The sequence below is a fragment of the Electrona antarctica genome (genome assembly GCF_951216825.1).
Source record: "Electrona antarctica genome assembly, chromosome: 12".
NCBI lineage: Eukaryota > Metazoa > Chordata > Actinopteri > Myctophiformes > Myctophidae > Electrona > Electrona antarctica.
In genome coordinates, this window is record NC_136793.1 from 35,650,439 (window position 1) to 35,671,334 (window position 20,896).

Below are 20,896 nucleotides of genomic sequence, written 5' to 3' on the forward strand. Positions count from 1 at the left end.
ACCCTGTGCTTGTTTACTGATTTTCTGTAGCCAGGACTGCAGCATTTCATACTAGAATTGTCACTACAGGAGGCAAGCATGAAATCTCTGTCTCTCACTCGCACGCACGCACGCACGCACGCACGCACACACGCACACACACACACACACACACACACACAATTTGGACCCATAGTGGTTATTATCATTTCTGAAGATATCCAGAGCTTGGCTGGGAGCCTGTCTTATTTTGGCATGTGGTCCACACACCCAGGAGTTGTGATACAAGCTGTTTAATTTTAAACAGAGATGTACAGTCCTGAGAATAATAACAGAAGACATCAAGACACAATTGCCACATTCTTCCTACAACAGATATACAAGCTGTTACATCTGCTGCTGGTAAAGCTGAAATCAATTTAAATGCTTGTATGATAGCCCTCACTGTCCTCGCAGTCCCAACCTCTTCCCCATGATATGACATGACAAATGCAATGCAAATGCTGTTTTAGCTATCCTACAGTTTTACAGCATTTCACTGTATGGGGCGATCGATCCCTATAGATTAGAAGAGGGTCTGGCTGTGTATGAGTCTGTCAGTCTGGGGCTAATCTCGCGAACGGCTGCACCGATCAGCGCCAAATGTCTTGTGTGCATGCTGCCAGTAGGCCAATAAAGTAACTCTCTACAATTTCTTCCACATGTGTTTCATATTTTTGAAATTTGTATTTTATCTTCACTTTTATTTTACCATGCTGATGACCATCGGGAACAAAGCCTGTTGGGAACGCATGTCCCTCCAGTTATGCTCGGTTATACCTGTTGTATCCAGTGTTAGACTACCCAGTGTTAGAGTATACCACGTTGTCAGATTATCATAGTACTTGGAGGGAATACAAGAACCCCGGCCCGGGTCAAATCCGACAACCTCGGAACAGTCACCACCAGGTATACCGAAATGCAACCTCAGTCAAACTATGCCTAACCTTAAACGTATTCCTAACCTTATCCTCAGTAAAACAAATTATACAAGAACCACTTGGGGTGAGCGGTCCACGAAATGTTTTTGGGGCGAACCTTCCGGTTACCCTTGGAGGCCATGACATCAGTCCTGACCTCAGGGACACCTCCATTTGGGCTTAAAGGACTCAAGAGACAGACAGACATTTTCATTTTGTCAGATGATGCCAAATGGATAACGTAATAACCTGACAAATTAAATAATTCTGTGTTATGAAATGACAAATATTTATTTATGAATTCGCCATTTCAGTTTGATGAAAGCTTTATCCTGGAATTTGACAACGTCATGCAACTGCAAGTGTGACTTTAATGTGCTTTGCGTGTGCCACTCGGGAGTTCCTTATGTCAGCCCAAATGAGTACCATAATGACATGCCATTATTACCTCAGCTTCCTTGTGAGTCACTGCGTCAAATGTGGTAGACAGCATTCAGTCAATAGGCCTACATTGTGGAAATTCAAAGAGTGTCTTTTCCCCACACTGCCTGGAAAGTATTTAAAGGGAAACACACTTCTCTAAACGTTTATTAGCTGTTTAATATCCTGTTTAGAGTGGCTTTTATCAGATTGGTGTTTCCTGGTTATTTCACCATTTCCTGTAGGTACCAATCCTCCCCTGCCTCCCCCTCTCCAAGTCATCCCATTCAACTGGGAACATGCTCAGAGTGTGGCTGGTGTTTCCCAATCACTGGGTTGGGACCAAATTGGTGGAGATGTTTTGACAGGGATGCACACAATGAATAATTTAAACCTAATTTATACTGAATATACTAGAACATTGTATTATTTGGTCACCAAAATTGGAGCATTTACCAATCTTGAGTGCCATTCTTTGCACAAATAGAAACAGGCCAAAGCCCCCTATTCAGTGAAGCAGGATGTGGGTTGCCCTCATATCGGGCATGTTTTGACTGGGATTGAGGAGTCGGATTACCTCATATTTCGTTTAACCAATGTCTGAGAGGCGTTAATCATCCCGTTAAATCGAGACAGTTTTATAGCCTTGTGTGTGTGCTTATAGCCCGCATAGCTCCACTGCGCACTCAAGACCTATGTGCCCAAACGTCCAACTTAACTAGCCCATTTTGGGCGGGAACCCCTTTTGGTGTTGGCATTATGTTATGCTTTAGCTATTGAAAAATAGCAGATCTACAAGCTCATAGCGCGCCACCGAGTGGCGCGCTACGAGCTTGTAGGTCTGCTATTTTTGAAAAATCGAAGGACGACTGACATAGAAACATAGCTTTTTCAGAAAGCTATGTAGAAGACATTTTTAGAATCTGATCTCAGGTCAGAATTAACAAGCAGAAATGTTTATAGTTGCAGGGCATTCCTTCACAATACCAAAGGCCAACAAATGTTCCCTCATATAGTACCAGTTGGCCAAATGTTCCCTCATATAGTACCAGTTGGCCAAATGTTCCCTCATATAGTACCAGTTGGCCAAATGTTCCCTCATATAGTACCAGTTGGCCAAATGTTCCCTCATATAGTACCAGTTGGCCAAATGTTCCCTCATATAGTACCAGTTGGCCAAATGTTCCCTCATATAGTACCAGTTGGCCAAAACATTTTGACCAATACAAAACTTCAATATTGTATTCTTCTTAGACTGTTGAAACATTGTACATATTCTCATACATGACAAATCACACCCATGTGAAGCGAGCGGTGCCTTTTTATCATGATGATGATGTATAGTCCCACATGATCTTACATGACGGTAACCACAATAACTGTGCTGCTACCGACTAATAGACACCCAAACACACAAAGTCACATGTTGGAGCAGTTAGCACCACTTACCACTGTGTGCGTGCGTGCGTGCGTGCGTGCGTGCGTGCGTGCGTGCGTGCGGGCATGACCAAATGTTATTTATTATTGTATAAAAGGTCAAATAAATTGACAATATGACTCTATTAACATTTAGCATAAGATTAATAGAAACAGAAGAGATCACTGTCTTGCATGTAAACACCTTACAATGTAAGTGAAACAAAATGATAATTTCCCCCCATAAATATTCTTTACATGTAAGGCTTACATGTAAAGAATATTTAATTACTTTGTCCTTCCATAGATTCTGGTTATGGTGGGGATGGGGGAATGATCATTTTGTTTCACTTACAGTAACGTCCTGTGCAAGTTATAATGGTATGATGTATCGGTGCTGTATGACTCCATATTTGGGCAAGGTTTCAGTCTGAACTGACCGCCATTGACTTCCATTATAATCATAAATGTATTAAAGTTTAATATTAGAATCTAAGTCACCCGGAAGTGACTCACAGTATAAACCAGCTGCTCTTTTACATATAGGTCTTCTCCCTAGGTACGTGCGTCTCCAGCTGCGACTGCAAGGAGGCCATGGGGCAGACTATAAGGATCAAATGGTGGGATTACCGTATATCTCCACACTGGCCTTGGAATGCCCAGGCAGAGCCAGTTAGATGTAGATAAAGTGGCCCAGAAAAGGGATTCTCTGCTGGAACTGTTACTCCTCAGCCCTGACTCTGGATAAGTGGATGGGGATGGATGGACAAATGAATATTTCCCCAAATCAAGAAATACATACAGTATATGTGAAGAAAAATGTGTGGAGGTAAGGTACTTCCTTGGCCTACTGTGCACAACAAATGGGTAAATGAATGGTGCATTACTGCATTTATATAGCGCTTTTATCCAAAGCGCTTTATAGATTACATTCATCCATTCACACACCAATGGTGGAAGAAACCATGCAAGGCACCCACCTGCACATCGGGAAGTTCAGTGTCTTGCTCAAGGACACTTCGACACCAACTCTGGGGGGGCCCGGGATCAAGCTGGGAACCTCAGGCTTGCGGTTCTCATCCGGCTGTTCTACCGGCCACTGTTGACCTAGCCCCATATGTGCCCTCTCCCTACGCTCATTCTGTAGCTCAGAGATGAGGTCACACACAGGGCCCCTCCCACCCCGTTCAGAAACGGCGCATGTTTCCACAATTCCACCACGATTCTTACCCTTTTCTAAACAATGAATCAAAAACGTGGCGTGAAGGGTTTACACTAATTCAACGTCAACAACGCCAAATAAAATCCAACTTGAAACGGTTACGAGCGTTACAGCGGTTGGTTTAGTCAGCCGCTTCCATGTTTATCAAGGGATTTGTGCGTGTGCGCGTGCATGTCGAGTGAACTGAAGTCAGTTGGAAATTTTCGACCAGGGGAAGCACCGGGGAGGCGCTAAAGCTTTTCAACTTCCTTGAAAAACATGCTAAACAACCGCTAGACGCTCGTATAACCGTTTAAAGTTGGATTTTCTTTGGCGTTGACGTTGAATTAGTGTAAACCCTTCACGCCACGTTTTTGATTCATTGTTTAGAAAAGGGTAAGAATCGTGGTGGAATTGTGGAAACATGCGCCGTTTCTGAACGGGGTGGGAGGGGCCCTGTGTGTGACCTCATCTCGGAGCTACAGAATGAGCGTAGGGAGAGGGCACATATGGGGCTACTGTTGACCCTAATAGGGACAAGGTAATTATTTGGCCTATACTGGCAGCGTGCACAAAAGATGTGTGAGAGTATTTGCTTGGCCTAGTAGGCTACACAGGAAATGTCATGCTGATCGGTCCAGCAGTTTGCGAGATTAGCCCCGGACAAACAGACTCACAAACAGACAGACAGTTTCTACTACGGCTCGCCTCCAACAGAGCCACGTACGGGATAGAAAGTGCTAGTGCTGACTTTCTAACAATGAAGAAGAAGACATTGAGGATTAAGTCAAGACAGTGAACATTGCATATCTGTTGCACAACTATACAAAAGCCACCAGGGTTGAATTCTTATGTCATGTTGTTAAGACTGCTTTGTTTCCTGTCTTTTTCACTACTCACAAAGAACAAATTATATTGATCAAAGCTAACCACAGCCTTTGTGGGGCATTCCCTTCTGACGTTGTCATAATTTTGTGGTTCATAAGAAACATGATAGACGATGATGAAAATAAATGGTTTGTGCAAACCAAAAGGGGCTTTATCCCTCTCAAACCACTTAGATTACAAGGTCCAAAATTGAATCGTCTTCCCTCCCTCTGGCTTTCATTAGAACATTATGCCTTCTGTGGCATTACTGTGGTGCATAGTTTATTCAGTGCCATTTCACGTAATGATTACCAAACAGGCTATAGGTTTGCACATGGACAGCTATAATAAGGCAATGTTAAAAGGGTGGTATTCAACATAGTGGAAATGTGCATGCAAAGTTTCACCGCAATCGGACACTGCGTTCATGATTTGCAGCATTTTGTTCCTGCAAACTTTAGATGTCTAAATCTTAGCAGGATCGGGATGGAATATGAAAAATCAAACAGATCCATCTTGATCACATGACTATAAAGATCATGTGTACCGATTTGCGTGAAAGTATAACAGGCAGATGTGAAAAATTAAAAGGTTTTTCCTTTTACTCTGCGGAGTGAGAATGTATTTATAAAAATCACACCTGTGTGAAGTGAGGGGCGCTCTTATCATCTTACAACATCGAGGAGCCAATAAGAGACCACTATTTTTACCATGACATACATACCCAACCGACTCGATCGCATTGCACCGATCACCCAAGATATCATCAATAGCGAATAAAGGGCACATTATGGTATCTTTTTTTTTAATACATACAGGTATGTTTTACGTGTAACCTCTATTAATCTAACTAATATATTAAAGTCTAACTCATGTTGCTATGATTAGATGATGTAATGATGTTGTAAAACAAACGGTGTCAAAACAAATTGTTAATGGCATTTAATGTTTGTGTTAGGGACAAGATGACGTACATTTTCTCTTCATTGTCAATGGCGTTTAAACCTGTATATAGTAGGGGCTAGCACCCCTCAAAAATGCGAATCGCCTGTCATAGCACCACCATGAGACACACACACATACACACAAAGCTGCGCATTGGAGCAGCTAGCACTGCTCAAAAATCTGAAAGACCTGTTTCGTTTAATTCTTTCTCTACTAAGTACGAACATGTTCGTACCCCCCAGCTATGGGACGTTATCAGCCAGGTACTCCCGTATACTCCATATATGAAGTGGTTGAGCCCCAAATCAGCTTTTAACATTGGTCCGGTTGCTATGCAACGTCACCACCAGCTATGGGATCTTTACAACTCCTATCCATTTACCTTGGTTCAAAGCAGGATTTTCAAAGCTCCATATAACTCTGAAACTATGAGCGCTGTCCTTGGTGATCGTCATCAGTTTGGATGTCATTTGTGACTTTGTCTCGCATTGCTCCCGAGATGTAAACATTTCTGGCAAAAGGTAAACAGCGTGAGCTAATGCTAATGATAGCCGACCCTCACAATAACAGTCTGCAGGCTGCTACCGCGGGGATGAAAGTGATCCTTTTAAAGTGAACGCAATACTGCTTGTACTATCGATGAGTGATGTTTGGACAAAATCTGTAGGGGTACTGTAAAAAAAATAGCGGATTGGCCAAGGAGTAGTACGTGCTAGTCTGCCTGTCGGTACAACTTGGGCGCTGTCCAATCCTACATCCTCAAATTTGGCGTGTGTCCCAGATGACACCGGGTGCAGTGCCAAGAGACAATTCTGTTGGACCAATGACTTCCATGAACCGAAAAACCACGGATGTCTGTATCGGTCAGTCTGTGGGTCTGCGGAAGACGCACCTCTGTTGTCTGTTTGGCCAACCCGGCGCATCGGCTTCACAGATTGGCCAATAGCTTTTGTCACGTTTGTGGAATTTGTGCATGCTCATGTATGTCAACACAACTTTAACAGTTTCTGACAACATCAGGAATGTTCTACATCTCCATATTTTGTTGACCGGTCATATGGTGGGTACTCTGATAACGGGCACAATGGGTGGGGCATGCAATCCTAACTTGAATCGTTCCCAACCTGCATCATTCCCGATTTACATAATTCCTGATTGGCCACGTTGTATGTACCAAATGTATTTGGCTCATCGGTGCTTTGATCACTGATGGGCGTGGTTGGTCTTTAATGCTATAGGGACCTTACCATGCAGCCTGATCCTAAATTCATATAAGCACAAGATGCACAGTCACTAGTCAGCCATGCCCATCAATGGCTTCACTGTAGTTGGCTGGGCATATTAATGTTATATCAAGTAGGGATGTCCAAATCAAATCACCAAAAATGTATTTTCGAATTGAGTAGCCTATAGGTATATGTCTTTGATTTTAAATATATTAGTTTTGGTGCAAGCTTTGCCGATTGGCGGCACGGTCAAATGACAGGAGAATGTCCTGGTTAACATTTTAGACACATGTTGTTGTGGATAATAATTGTGCACAGACAAAATATTAAATGATAGAAAACCAAATTCCTTGAACTGGTGCGCAGATGTGATTCAGTGAATTATTGCACTGCACTATGAGATTAATTACTGGTGCAGTTGTACTACAGCAGCAAGTACTTTTTAACTACTTTAGAATTACAATAAAGCACTTTTTAATATCGGAACCAAGGACTTCCTGACCAACTCCATGTGACAACATAATGCCTTCTGCCAAATGAGGAAGTGGGTGTTGAAAAAAATCTAACCAAAGAATCTTTGGTTTTTGGTAACTTTGTGATCACAACAAAATGCTGGTTGCTGCAATCATAAAGCTAAACAAACTTTTGTTCTTTTGTCGAATAGTTCTTTTATCAAAAGTTCAAACATGCATTTTGAGGACATGTCCAATCCATTGAATCAAAGCCAGGAGTGTGATGGATCTGTTCAAAGTGGATATTGGGGGAAACATAATTCAGTCACTGATTGGATGCAGTTTTTCCAAAACTATCCTATTCATGCTGTGGTTGGTAGGAGTGCCACCTGTTTTGATCACTTAATCTGCTCCTCTCTTTGGCTATGCAGTTAATCATGAAATGACCTGTATGCAAAAAGAGAAGGAGAGAGAAGACATAAATGCAGAGTGAGAGTGAGATGGACGTATAGAGGGAGAAAAAGTGAACATGAACAGAGGAGAGAGAGAGAGAGAGAGAGAGAGAGAGAGAGCAAAATCCGTGGGGGGAGACATATTACTACACAGGGCTTCTTGCTTCTGGCTTGTCTCTGTGACTGAGTCAGACCAATACAGACTGAAGAGAAGTAGGTCATACAACAGACAACCTGAATAAGGCACCCACCAGGAGCATGCCACTATGGCCACAACTTTTAATGCATCCCCTTCTTTCATAATTAGAGCCTCTACAGCGGTGCCCGTTGGACACTGGCCTACTTGGAACGATGCAATTTGGAAATGCAAGTCAAGTACCACAGACGAAAAACAGTCTAAGTCCAAATTTCAGACTGACCCCTCCACGAAAAGGCCTCGTTGTCCTGAACCCTTATCTATCATTTATATATTATGGATCAATAGTGTGGACTTAGACTGTTATTCGTCTGTGGTACTTATGGACCCTGGGCAGGAGCCCTGTCCAGAGCCTGGGCAAAGGCCTTTTGGGGCGGTTCTGGAACCACAACCGTGGTTCCAACCGACTCGACACCGGGCACTGCACTCCCTGTGGGGGTGTGGAACGCTTGTGTCGAATTTGAAGTAGGTGGGGCGAACAGTTCTGGAGTTACGTCGATTACAGACGTATACACGTACAGTACACACGTACACACAGAGACTTGGTGCATTTATAGTTAGATGATGATTTCTTTGATTAATCCATATCTCAACCGTATTCAGTTACCTGCTGTTTACCAAATTATCTCACCCTGCACTTTGGAAAGCAGGCTAAACACGGCTTGGATCGTATTTTTGGGGAACTGGAGTCAGTGGAAGGAGACAAAAGTTCAGGTTTACAGTATGTATACCTTGAAGTTGCATCCAAGAACCTCCCTCCCCCACCGGCTCCCTGGGGAGTAGAAAAGTCTCATTGATTCGTCTATGGTTATGGAAATGCCATGTACAATGACCCTGAGTTCAACCACTCTCTGGCCCTGAAACAGACCCAGGGAAAAGAGGGTCTGAAAATGGGGAGCTGCAGTGGAGGAGGTGGTTATATCCATGTGAAACCCAGCCAAACAAAGACTCCCTGTTTCTGGGGCCAGACAACCCCCCACCTCTCCAAGCAAGATAAATAAATAAATACAAATGGAAAAAGAAACCATATACGCCCACTGAAAAGGCCTGTGAGAGAGTGAGTGACAGACAATTGAAAAGACAAATTGTTACATTGTCTTTGGGTGGGGGTGGCCCCAAGGCTGATGTGCAAAGGTAATTACCAGGAGATGTGAACCACAGGGTCATGGGTCAGACTATGTGTCTGACCCCAAGTTTTAGGCCATCGCTTGGCAAAGAAATAGGCTCTGAATCGGGCCAATGTCTCTTCTTACCCCTTGCCTGCCTACATCTTGCATTGGTCGCCCAGGATAGTGACACGAAATGTCATAGCCCCCTTTTGGTGGAGGGTTTCAATGCTCTTTTTCTTTCAATACCCCTCTTTCCACAAAAAAAACACCAGCTTTTCTCTTTCTTAAACATGCTGACCAGGCATTTGTCCTGCAGCTACTCACCCATGTTTTATTTAATTGCTTTTCCACCCCTCAGTGCCACAGCTCTCAGCAGCTGGCTCTGACTGATGGACAGTACTGGAAGCCTGAGGGAAAGGTACTGTTATTTTGACAGTCAGGCGAGGAGACAAGCTTGACCTGACCCATACTACTTGGCTGGCTTTCCCATGGTGCTAGAGGGGCTGGGAACTGGGTGGATGGATGGCTGGGAAGCCCTTTGGCTGTCCCTATAGGATCTTTGCTTCAGTGTTTCTCTGGCTTTTTAAAGTTAAAGGTTAAGGTTGTGTTTTAGAAGACTAACATCTTTTTGGAACGAAAGTCTTTCTGGGACATCTGTAAAGTTTCCCCCCTGGTACTCTTTATTTCTGAGAATGTGGTACCATCTTAGCAGTGCTGGTAATAGTCAAAGAAAAGGATAATGCACCTGGAACTTCTGGACCAATACCGATATTGACCTATATCTGATACTTATTAGGGGGCCATGCCACAATGTGTAGGACCCACTTGGAGAGAAACTTCTCTCCTCTTGGAGAGAAGTTTGTAAAAAATGAAGGCAATGAATAATGGAGTTTTAGGAAAATTACTACTTAATGCAGAGTCACATTTTTATGAAACTTTGGAGTATGGTAGAGAGTCATGTCAAATAGCATTGAAACAAATCTTACTCCAATGGGCCAAAGCGGCGCTATTGCAATCGTTTGAAAATGTAAACTTTGGCAGAAGTCATGCCTTGTTTGGCCTAAAGTCATGAAACTTGCTTATACAAGTGCCTCTACTCATGATTTTCATTGTATTTAAGTTTTCCTGAGTTCAAATGGAGGGACTGTATGTATGAACGCAACATTCCGGATCAGTACGACCAGACATTTTTTGCGGGCCAGAGCCTTGACTTAAGTCATTTGGCTCAGATTTGGCTCAAACTGCTCTCTGTCTGAATGCACCTGGTGATATTCCGGTGAATTTACATTCAGCGAGTGGATGTGTTGATGATGTCGATGCGTGGAGCCTCCCCTCCTTCCGAGGTGTATGGAGAGAGATTACAGTAATTACAGTAATTAACAGTTTCATTCTCCTAGTGTTTGAGTTGGAAATATTCACAGATCGAACTTCCATGAATTGCTCATAAGTGAAACAAAACATGAACGTCTCTTTAGTAGGTTAATAGTAAACAAGAGCTACACATCTGTACATAAATACCAATGTTATTTTTCAGCTCGGAAGACAGACGGCTCATTTTGATGAAAAGTAGGTTGTAGCGTAGCTCCGAACTTGTCTACATCAGGCCTACTATGGCAGGAAAGATGTTTCGTTTGTGTTTTGTCTGGGTGCATTATCGCATGTCATGTCTTTGGAAGGAAGTTAAAATAAAAAAATCACACCCATGTGAATTGTGAACTGAGCGGTGCAGGCTGTGTGTGTGTGTGTGTGTGTGTACTCTGTACTGTACTGTGCTATTGTTATAGTTATAGTGGTCAGTGTGAAGCTCAACAGCTGTACTGTAGTAGCCTGGCTAAAGCCAGACCGAATCAGCCGTTGGCTGCTCAACAGTGCCACTTTAGGTCACCCAGCGGTACTGCAGCTGTCCATACTCAAACAGACATACCATGTATACATGGAGACATACATACATACATAGAGACAGCCTACACTATGTCTTTTTCAAATAATTATGCTAAAAACTGTTTGATATAGCCTATTTAGCAGGTATTTTAGAGATATCTGTCATCACTTTTGCACGGTAAATTAGATGGTGCTACTTATACTGTAATTCCCTGTTTGCTTGGCCATTGATAGGATAAGCTGTCCTCCGTCACTGATGCCCGATTTATGTGACGCTGTCACGACACTGTTGTATGACACCGTATAAATCAAGCTTAACAAGGAACACCCTCCGCTCTATGAAAGCACAGTTTGACGTTCCATCTGAATGGTATTATTTTCCGTACACTAAAGCCTGATTTATACCTCATCACTTGACCGTGTTGCTCAGCCAAAGCAACTGATTTACAAATGAAAAACAAAAATCGTACGACAAATTAGCCATTACTACATGCATAGACAATAAATAAAATGCCACTGAAGGAATATACAGTAAATCAACAACTGCAAATAACTTAAAAGGTACACGCACGCACACACACACGCACGCACCCTGGCACGGTCGCGTGCGTGTGCGTGCACACACACACACACACACACACACACACACACACACACACACACACACACACACACACACACACACACCATGATATTTCCCTGCAATGTCATAATAAAAAAGGGTGGAGTGTCAGAATAAATGGCTGTGGAGGATGGGTGAACTCAAGTTAACATGCTTTCCTAGTTAGATGCAATGGGTTCCTGATGAACCCCCACTGGGGATAAAAAAAATAAAACGACTGGAAGGATTCTCAAGACAAGGCTGATACACAGGCAGCATCCCCTGGCTATGAGTAGCAGCTGAAGATAAAATGCATAGTTAAACTTACCGTGTTACTGTTTCTCTTTTGGCTAGCCTTCAGTTGTTTTTTCAAACCTTACAAACTTGTTTGTAATAAATCGTCCGTTGTTTGTACACCCTGGAAGTAGTACCCCAAACTGGCAAGGATTGTTAGGATTTTGGTCTTTCCTTTTCAGATTAGCTTTCCAAATTGACCACTGGGGGAGATTCCAAACAAGCAAGGCCACTGCACACAGACTATGAGGTGATAGAGGGCTGGGGTTATATGTTTAGGGTATGGAGAGGAGGTGGGGTGAGGATTTGGTTTGTTTATAATTATGTGATGCTGCTATTAAACTCAAGTATGACAGATGACATCTAATTGATTGCATAAAAAATGTCACTTAATAATTAGTTTGTTTGGTGGGGGCAGCAGCTCTGTGTGTGTTGAGCTTTCGCCATGGGGAGGCTCATTAATTGTAATGTTTATGTATGTCAGCCAGAGTACCCTGCAAGCGCTGCTTTGTGTCACAGACAAGCTATGCAGAGAGTCTGCAAGCCCTCGGGGTCCAGGAAAGCATGAGAGCAGGGTGCTACAGAGGCCATCTCTGTATCTGCCACTGCAGAGTATGCCCACAACCACACAACCACATTCAACCACACCTTAAATGGTTTCACTCAAGTGGCGTACCTTGAGAGAGAGTAAGAGTATGAAAACTTTATAGGCAACAGGAAAATACTTTGTATCTCTGGTGGAAAGTTGTGGAAAGTTGTGATGTCAAAAGTCCCCCAAAAAGTGTACTATACACAACCATTGTTGTATTTCATATTCATATTTTTTAATATGTTTTAGATGCAGTTTACTTCGCCACTAGAGCCAAATTCCATTGAATGTTCTTAAAGTTTGGGCTGATTTCAACTTGAAAGAATGTCACAAAATTCATACTGACATGAAGATAACCCAAGCAATAAAAACTAGTTTCCAAATGTAGAAATAAATACATTATAATAGGATGATGAATTGGGTGTTGTCGGGGCTGTAATTATGTACAGATGGATATCATAATGTCTATTAGGGTCACCCACCCCTCCTAAACACACAGTTACAGCCCAGAACTTCCCTCACAATGATGCTGTCTACACAAAGAATAAAGCTTTCAATGATCAGTGCCTTTTAAGATGATTTTGATTTTCATGAGCTTATACTAGTAATGGGTTCAAGTAATGCCCTCTCTGAATGATCTTACAGTGTACACCCAACCCAGATTATTCCTGTGTATTGGTGACTGTAATGTATAACGTGGTGAAATATTATAGTTCTATTACAGAGACCGAAGTCACAATCAAAGTCAATCTGTCGGACGACGCCCGAGTTATGCCCAGGACAGGCAGACTTAGATATGATCAAATCATTTAACCACAAAACCCCTATATACTATATACAGTTGACCCGGGTCCCTCAGGGGTCTATCCTTGACCTCCTCCTTTTTACCATCCATCCATCCATCCATCTTCAACCGCTTATCCGTAGTCGGGTCGCGGGAGCAACAGCTCCACCAGAGTGCTCCAGACTTCCCTCTCCAGAGCAACATTAGTGACTTCCTCCTGGGGGATTCCGAGACGTTCCAAGGCCAGTGAGTCGATGTATTTCCTCCAACTGCGCCTTGGTCTGCCCCGGGGTCTCCTCCCAGTGGGACGTGCGTCGAGGACCTCCCTAGGGAGGCGCCGGAGAGGCATCCTAACCAGATGCCCGAACCACCTCAGCTGACTCCTTTCCAGGCGAAGGAGCAACGGTTCTACTCCGAGTCTCTCTCGTGTGACTGAACTTCTCACCCTATCTCTAAGGGAGATGCCAGCCACCCGTCGAAGAAAACTCATTTTGGCCGCTTGTATTCGCGACCTTATTCTTTTTACCAGCTGTTTGGAAAGTTGCTGGTCAATAAACGCACTGGAAACGTAGACGACCTAGTCCGTGATTGGCTCCCGCTAGTCATGCTTAGCTGCCCCTAAGCCAATGGGATACTCTGAAACGCTGCCTAAGCCAATGGGAGTCTAGCTTCGGTCCCAGGCTTACTCATCTGCGAAGAGAAAAGCCTGGTCACAACCTAAGGCAGAGACAGTATCGGCGGAAGTGTCGGCCGGAACATCCGTCAGATGCATTTCCCCCGGATACGATATTCTTTCGACCAATCACAACACTTGTTTCATACAAGGAGAATGTAAACTGATTTGTAAAGCGTTGATGTAATTTCCTTGAGCGGTACCTCTGCCGAAATCCTGCAACTTCCTCCCAAAACAAATGATACCGTCTACAGCGTAGGTCTTGCCCAGCGTGATGGGAGTCTGAACCAGCGGGAGCCAATCACGTAGTAGCGACCTAGTCATGATTGGCTGCCTGTATTAGCGACCGCAGCCAGCGTGGAGCATCTGACAAGTCAGCGGCTAATGTTATTAGCTAACTAGCAGGACAGCCATAACAAAAATCAGTGATTGAACCAACAGCAGAACATCAGAAATGAACGAAAACCACAGCCGCGATGTTGTGAAAAAAAGAGGGGGGGGGGGGGCAGATACACATCGGACAGCATCATCATATATATATCATTCTATATCATCCTATCCTATCCATCCCATCCTATCCTCTTATTATAACGCCATTTAGGTCGACATCATGCTATAACTTCATGTTGTGATAATAATATAGCAGTAGCAGCCTACTATACCAGTGATTCCCAAAGTGGGGTCCCCACTTTGACTCCCCAGGGGTCCTTGAGGCAGTTCCAGGGGGTCCCCAGCTAAATGATAGTTTGGAACCAAATGGACCCTTATGGCTCTGTAACTCTGACGGTGTACAAATGGAACAATATAAAAGCAGCTGGTAATAATATGACTATGTCATAATTTCTCGTTTCCCCCTCTACACCAAATCTCTTTGCTGACAATAGCTCATATACCAGCATATATAAGCTCACGTTGCAAAGTGTTGTGATCTTGTATAATGTTCGCCAATTATGACATGCCCAGAATATAGGGACTCTACATGGGTTCAACTGGTTAATACATATGACTATACAACTGCTGCAGAGATATCCATCCAAATAGGTGGGCTGAACCCAGTGCCCTTGGGAAAGAGACAACCCCAAAGTGAATAAGGATTTCTATGAAACATCTGCAAAAGTAGACAGGCATTTTGTTGCTGTCGGGCAGAAACCTTGAATCTCCATATTTCAACTTTTTACGTTTTTTGTAAGTTAATGCCCTACTTACATATTACAGTGTCACACAAACGTAGCAAAAACATTTTTTTAAGTGAAAGTGGTTAAATCTGTCTGTTATGTTGGTTATATGAGTATTGAACCAATGAATGAAAAGTAACTTAAGTAAATTAACAAATAATAACTACATTAGATCTAATGGAAGAAAAGTAACGGTTTTGGACATACAAGTTTTCCATCCAACGGCGATGATTTGATAAAGTGGACTGGAGATGGCCCATCCTGCATTCTGACTTGTGTGGTATTGCAGGATAAGCAGTGCTCACAGATCACACCAGTGTGCATGCGTGACATGTATACAGGCCAGTGGGTTTTCCAGTGCTTTCCTTGGCCAGGTGCTAAGAAAGAAAAGCACTGCCTTGTTTGTTTTGCTGTTTTTTCCCTTCTTGACACAAATCAATCTGTCATTTCTGGCTAGAGCACAAAAAACATGCTGGGTGAGGATTTGAAGTCAAGAACCAGGTTTGGGCTTTTGGCACAGCCTGATACCGAACTATGCATTATGGCCAACTTGAGTATCTTTAAGTGTCCACTTTATTAAGTCCATGTTCTTCTACTATGATTCAGGGTTTTACCAATGAAAGCTCAAAAGTCAAAAGTTAATTTAAAAACATTGCCTAAAACATGAATGTGCAGAAGAACTTGGTGTGGGTAAATCCCCAATCAATAATAAACAGCTTTGCTCTAGACTGGAAAGGATAATTGATATAATTGAATATAACTTCAATCAATACAAAAGTGAAACATGTTTTACATTTGCAGCACTAGCAGATGCTCTTATTCAAAGGGACTTGCGTTCCGTGTCTTGCTTAAGGACACGTGGCTGCTGATGAACACATACTGGCTGTTTCAGGGTTTCAACATGTGGCTTGATCTGGTTTACAGGACAGTCTCTCTGGCTCCCTGCCACCCCTTCAATAAATGTGACTGCAGACTGCAACTGAATGTGACCAGATTTGGAGCATCCCTCATCACAATTGGAATTTGAATCACTTTGTCTGCCAGGGCACAGGAATTTGTCTTTAGGACTGTGGAGCAACAACAAATGGTCAAATGGAGGAGCGACAAATAAGTATAAACAGGTCTGTAGTGAAGAAACAGCAAGAATTCATTGGAAGTGAAGGGTGAAAGAATAAAGAAAGTAGGAAAATCTGAAGTATCGGTTAAAGTAAGTTGAAGCATGATTGCTGCTGCTAGTCCAAGGGTACATTATTTAGTTAGAACATCAGTGTAGTGAGTTTAATGGAAGTTCTAATGGTTGTTAAGCATATGGTAGTACATGCTAGTTCCTGAGGCTAAAGTGACTTATGCAGACATACAAGTAGCATACTTGCCAATGATGGCAGTAATGTGATTTATTTCACCAGGTAATGATAAAATGTTAACTGTCCATTTTATTACCTAATGTCTACATCACTCAACAAGGCTCAAGGCTTGTGCATGGTAGCCCAGTGATGCATTGTACCAATGTAAACATTTTGTGAGATAGCATAACATAAATGATTAATAATTTCATCAAAAGCAACTGGCAGTAGGCTATGCTAACTTCTTACATTTTGCAGATGGCAACAGCATAGTAATCACAAGGCATAACGCTGTTCTCACTCTTACCACTGCTAGCGATCACACTGAAAAGTGAAGGTTGTACTGTCTAGAATGGAGATAGATATGTGAAATACATTCTGAGCATTGTGGGTCAGATAGGCTGTGCGATCTCCCCCACTGAGCAGTAATCCCAGAGCCTGAGCACGAGGTCTGAGTTATGTGAGAGCTATTCTGTCCCAAGTCTTCAGCAGCACAGGAGCATCATTAACTTTAAGTAACTGCTGTGTGCATAGGAACTTTCCCCCTTCATTCTCCTCTTCATATGAGTTACCCATGCACATTACCCCTGATTTATAAATCAGGCACTGAAAATAACCGATCTGGAAGACTTGTGAGCTTGTAGATCAGCTATTTTCAGTGAGCAACAATGCCACGCAACTATAAGTATAAAGAGTATAAATCACCCTTCATGGCGAGGGCATAAAATCCAAACAAGTTAACACAGGCAGGCCTACACTAGGGCTTAGGCCTACTGTCTTGTGAAATTCCTCCAAGGTGCTGGAGTAGCATTTCCTTTGAATAAGAGATCACAACCCGTAGCCGTGTTAAAAAAATACAAGGGGCAGAATGTTAACTTATCTCCCACTGAGTATGAAACGCTTCACTAGTAAAAGACAACATCTACTGATGTCTCAATGCTTAATGTTTTGTGTAAATTACTTTGAATTAGCTTGTTGTTGAAATGTGCTATAAACTTGCCTTGCCTTGAAGGTCAAATGATTTATGTGAATGAAGTGATGAAGGATGAAGACTTTAGGGTGGCAGAGTAGTTTCAGGAGCTGGCTGGCTCTGCTCTGGAGCCCGCCCCCCCACAAGAGGGATGTGGAGGCTGTGAAGCAGAACAAACAGGTGGGTCATGCAATCGCAGGTGTATTTATGCATTGGTGATTGTGAATGGTTTATGCATTGGTGATTGCGAATGGGGAGCGTCAGGGAAACGTAGAGGGTGGTCTTTACTCCTGAACTTGCATTGCAGCCTTATCAACTGAATTTATCATTTCATTCAACCTTACAGTATAACATTTTACGGCAGCAGCAGGTCCATACTAATATTAAACTGCAATAAATTCACAAGGACGTTTTTAAGTTTTGATATAAATTAGGCCTTGAAAGTAGCCCAAAAAAAGCCCCTTCTCACACACACAGTGACACACACACTCACACTCACACTCACACTCACACTCACACACACACACACACACACACACACACACACACACACACACACACACACACACACACGGGTGGACTTCCCATTGACATCTTGTGCTAATCATGATTGTCTCAGGTGTTCTACAAATAATGTGATATGCATCTGCTCATACAGTTGCTCTTTACATAAACAGACCACCCCCTGATGCTCTGCTTCATTTATCTTAATGTTATGCGAAAGCTCTCAGTGATAGGAAATTCCCCACATATCCTTAACCACTTAAACCCATTAAGACCTAAGGCCTATTCTACAAAAAAATGCCTCCTAAATCAGTAGTTCTAAAAGAAAATGTCCCACAAAATGCTATGTATCTGGCTGTGCCCGTGGACCCCCCATCTTAAAATGTTTTGTGCCAGGGATGCCCAGAAGAGAAGATTTGTGTGTAAAAAAATAAAAATAAAAGGTTTAAAAAAATAGCAGATGTACAAGCTTGCAGTGCATGGCACAAGGTGGTGCTGTGCTCTGAGCTTGTAGATCTGCTATTTTTTAGAACCACTGTTCTGTTCAGTTTACGGCATCATTTCTGTAACAGAGACACAGCTTGTAGATATGCTATTTTAAAATATTTTATACATTTTATAAACATAATGATAACTTGTGAAACAGGATATTCTGCATACATTTTACTTTTGGTACTACACATACTTTTACTCAAGTATCTTTTTAATACCAGACTTTTACTTATACTAAGAGTGTTTCTACATTATTGCAGTATTGATACTTTTATTTAGTAAAAAAATAGTAAGTACTTTTTCCACCACTGCATTTCTCCAGTGGAGCATGTCGAGACCTACAGGGCTGTGTGTAGAACACTCCCCCGAGAGCTAAGTGCTACCTGACAAAAAGCAGGTATATGCTTGTTATTTCTAAACATTTTTTTATTCTTACAATTTAGTTCCCCACCCTCTCCCACACCGGTCATGAGAGAGCTTTTTCACCCACACCATTCTTCATATGCATGTACATCTTGTCAGCCCCTTTAGCCCTGACGTTGCACTCATGAAGGGACCCAGTGTTTAGCCAACGCTCAGGGATGACAGATGCCTAACGACATACATGTACGTTCTGCCAAAGCAAAATGCCCTTTCATGGAGAATTCATGCACATGTATGTTAGAGATTATGGATTCAAACATGGCTGAATGGAGATGGATCACCAGACTTTGGGAAACTCCATTTTCTCCGGAGCCCCAATAGTCCAAATATTTAGTCTCTCTATTGTTTAACACATGCAGAGTTTGAAAAGTGCCCTGTCTATGTATATGCCTGTGTATATATAGAGTATATGTGATAAGCATGATATATGCTTATGTTTAGAAGTTAAATGTTCAATTCTCAGTTCTCTGTTCAGACGTGAAAAAACTGTAGCCTATTAGTTTGTCTTTGATCTCTTGTTTGAGGTTTTCCAAAACACCACAGGTCATTTGTGAATCACACAATTAAATATGATACAATTTAAGGGTAAAAATGTAAAAGCTTACTTACTTAAAATTGTGTGTGTGTGTGTGTGTGTGTGTGTGTGTGTGTGTGTGTGTGTGTGTGTGTGTGTGTGTGTGTGTGTGTGTGTGTGTGTGTGTGTGTGTGTGTGTGTGTGTGTGTGTGTGTGTGTGTGTGTGTGTGTGTGTGTGTGTGTGTGTGTGTGTGTGTGTGTGTGTGTGTGTGTGTGTGTGAGTGAGGGGGGGGGGGTTGATGTGAAACATCCCGCTGGTTGTTATTAGTAGCGCTATCACTGCTGTCAGGGAGCTTCCTCATGCATTTGAGCAAAAACAGTTATGGTAGGAGAAAGTGATGGAATTACCAAGAAAGATGGAGGAAGAGAGGGAGAGGTAGGGAGGAAGGGAGAGAGAGTGTGTGAGGGAGGGAAGAAGAGAGAGACACAGAGAGAGAGAGAGAGAGAGAGAGAGAGAGAGAGAGAGAGAGAGCTGTCCTCACTCCTACATTTAAAGTTTGCTTTAGCAACCACCTATGAGCAAGCTGTAGCTGGATGGCATCACCCCTATAAAGCAGTCAGTGTAGCTGCTATATACAGAGACACTGGCAGCCTTTATTAAGACCTCGCCGTTTATTTGAAAATGCCAGCAGAGGAGGTGCAATCTAAAAAATAATTTGGGGGAGAAATCTGCTGGCGTGATCCATCTACATGCCTCACTGCTCTGGCATGCTCGCTGCTGCTGTAGAGAGGTCTCAGTAAAGTTATATAAAATTACAACCTTGCAGAGACTTCAAATGCTGAGACTGTAAAATCAGTGTTACATTAACTCTGAGAGTATATGGAGTTACAAATGGACAAGTTAACGCTGAATATTTTACTGTATAGGAGTCTTTTTACTTGACATTTTTATTTTACACATTTAGCTCAGGCTCTTATCAACATACCATGCAACTGTTGATTAAGACTGAAGATTAAGAAGAGTGAAAAGTCAATGATTTGGATAGACTTTGAAATCTTGTGTCAAATTAAAATGTGTTAAGCTAAATTTCTCATTATCTGATAAAAGTTTGAATTAATTTACATATGGTTTTATAGCCTGCAGCCCTGCACCACCATGATATGCAATGCCAGACTTATGAAAGGTTAACTGACCAAGACTTGAAGTTAATGCCTCTTCTCCTGGACTGAAATCAGGAAGGTAGGCCTATATGGAGAACATTTGAGGTGAATGGTGGTCTCTGGTTGACACAGCTGTAAATTACATTAGCGAAATACTTAATACTTAACAAGATTATATCTGTGTGTTAAGAACACTGCTGCAAGCATTTACAGAACAATGGCATACAAATTAATGGCAATTTAAATGGATGGTTTCACACCTTCTTTGTC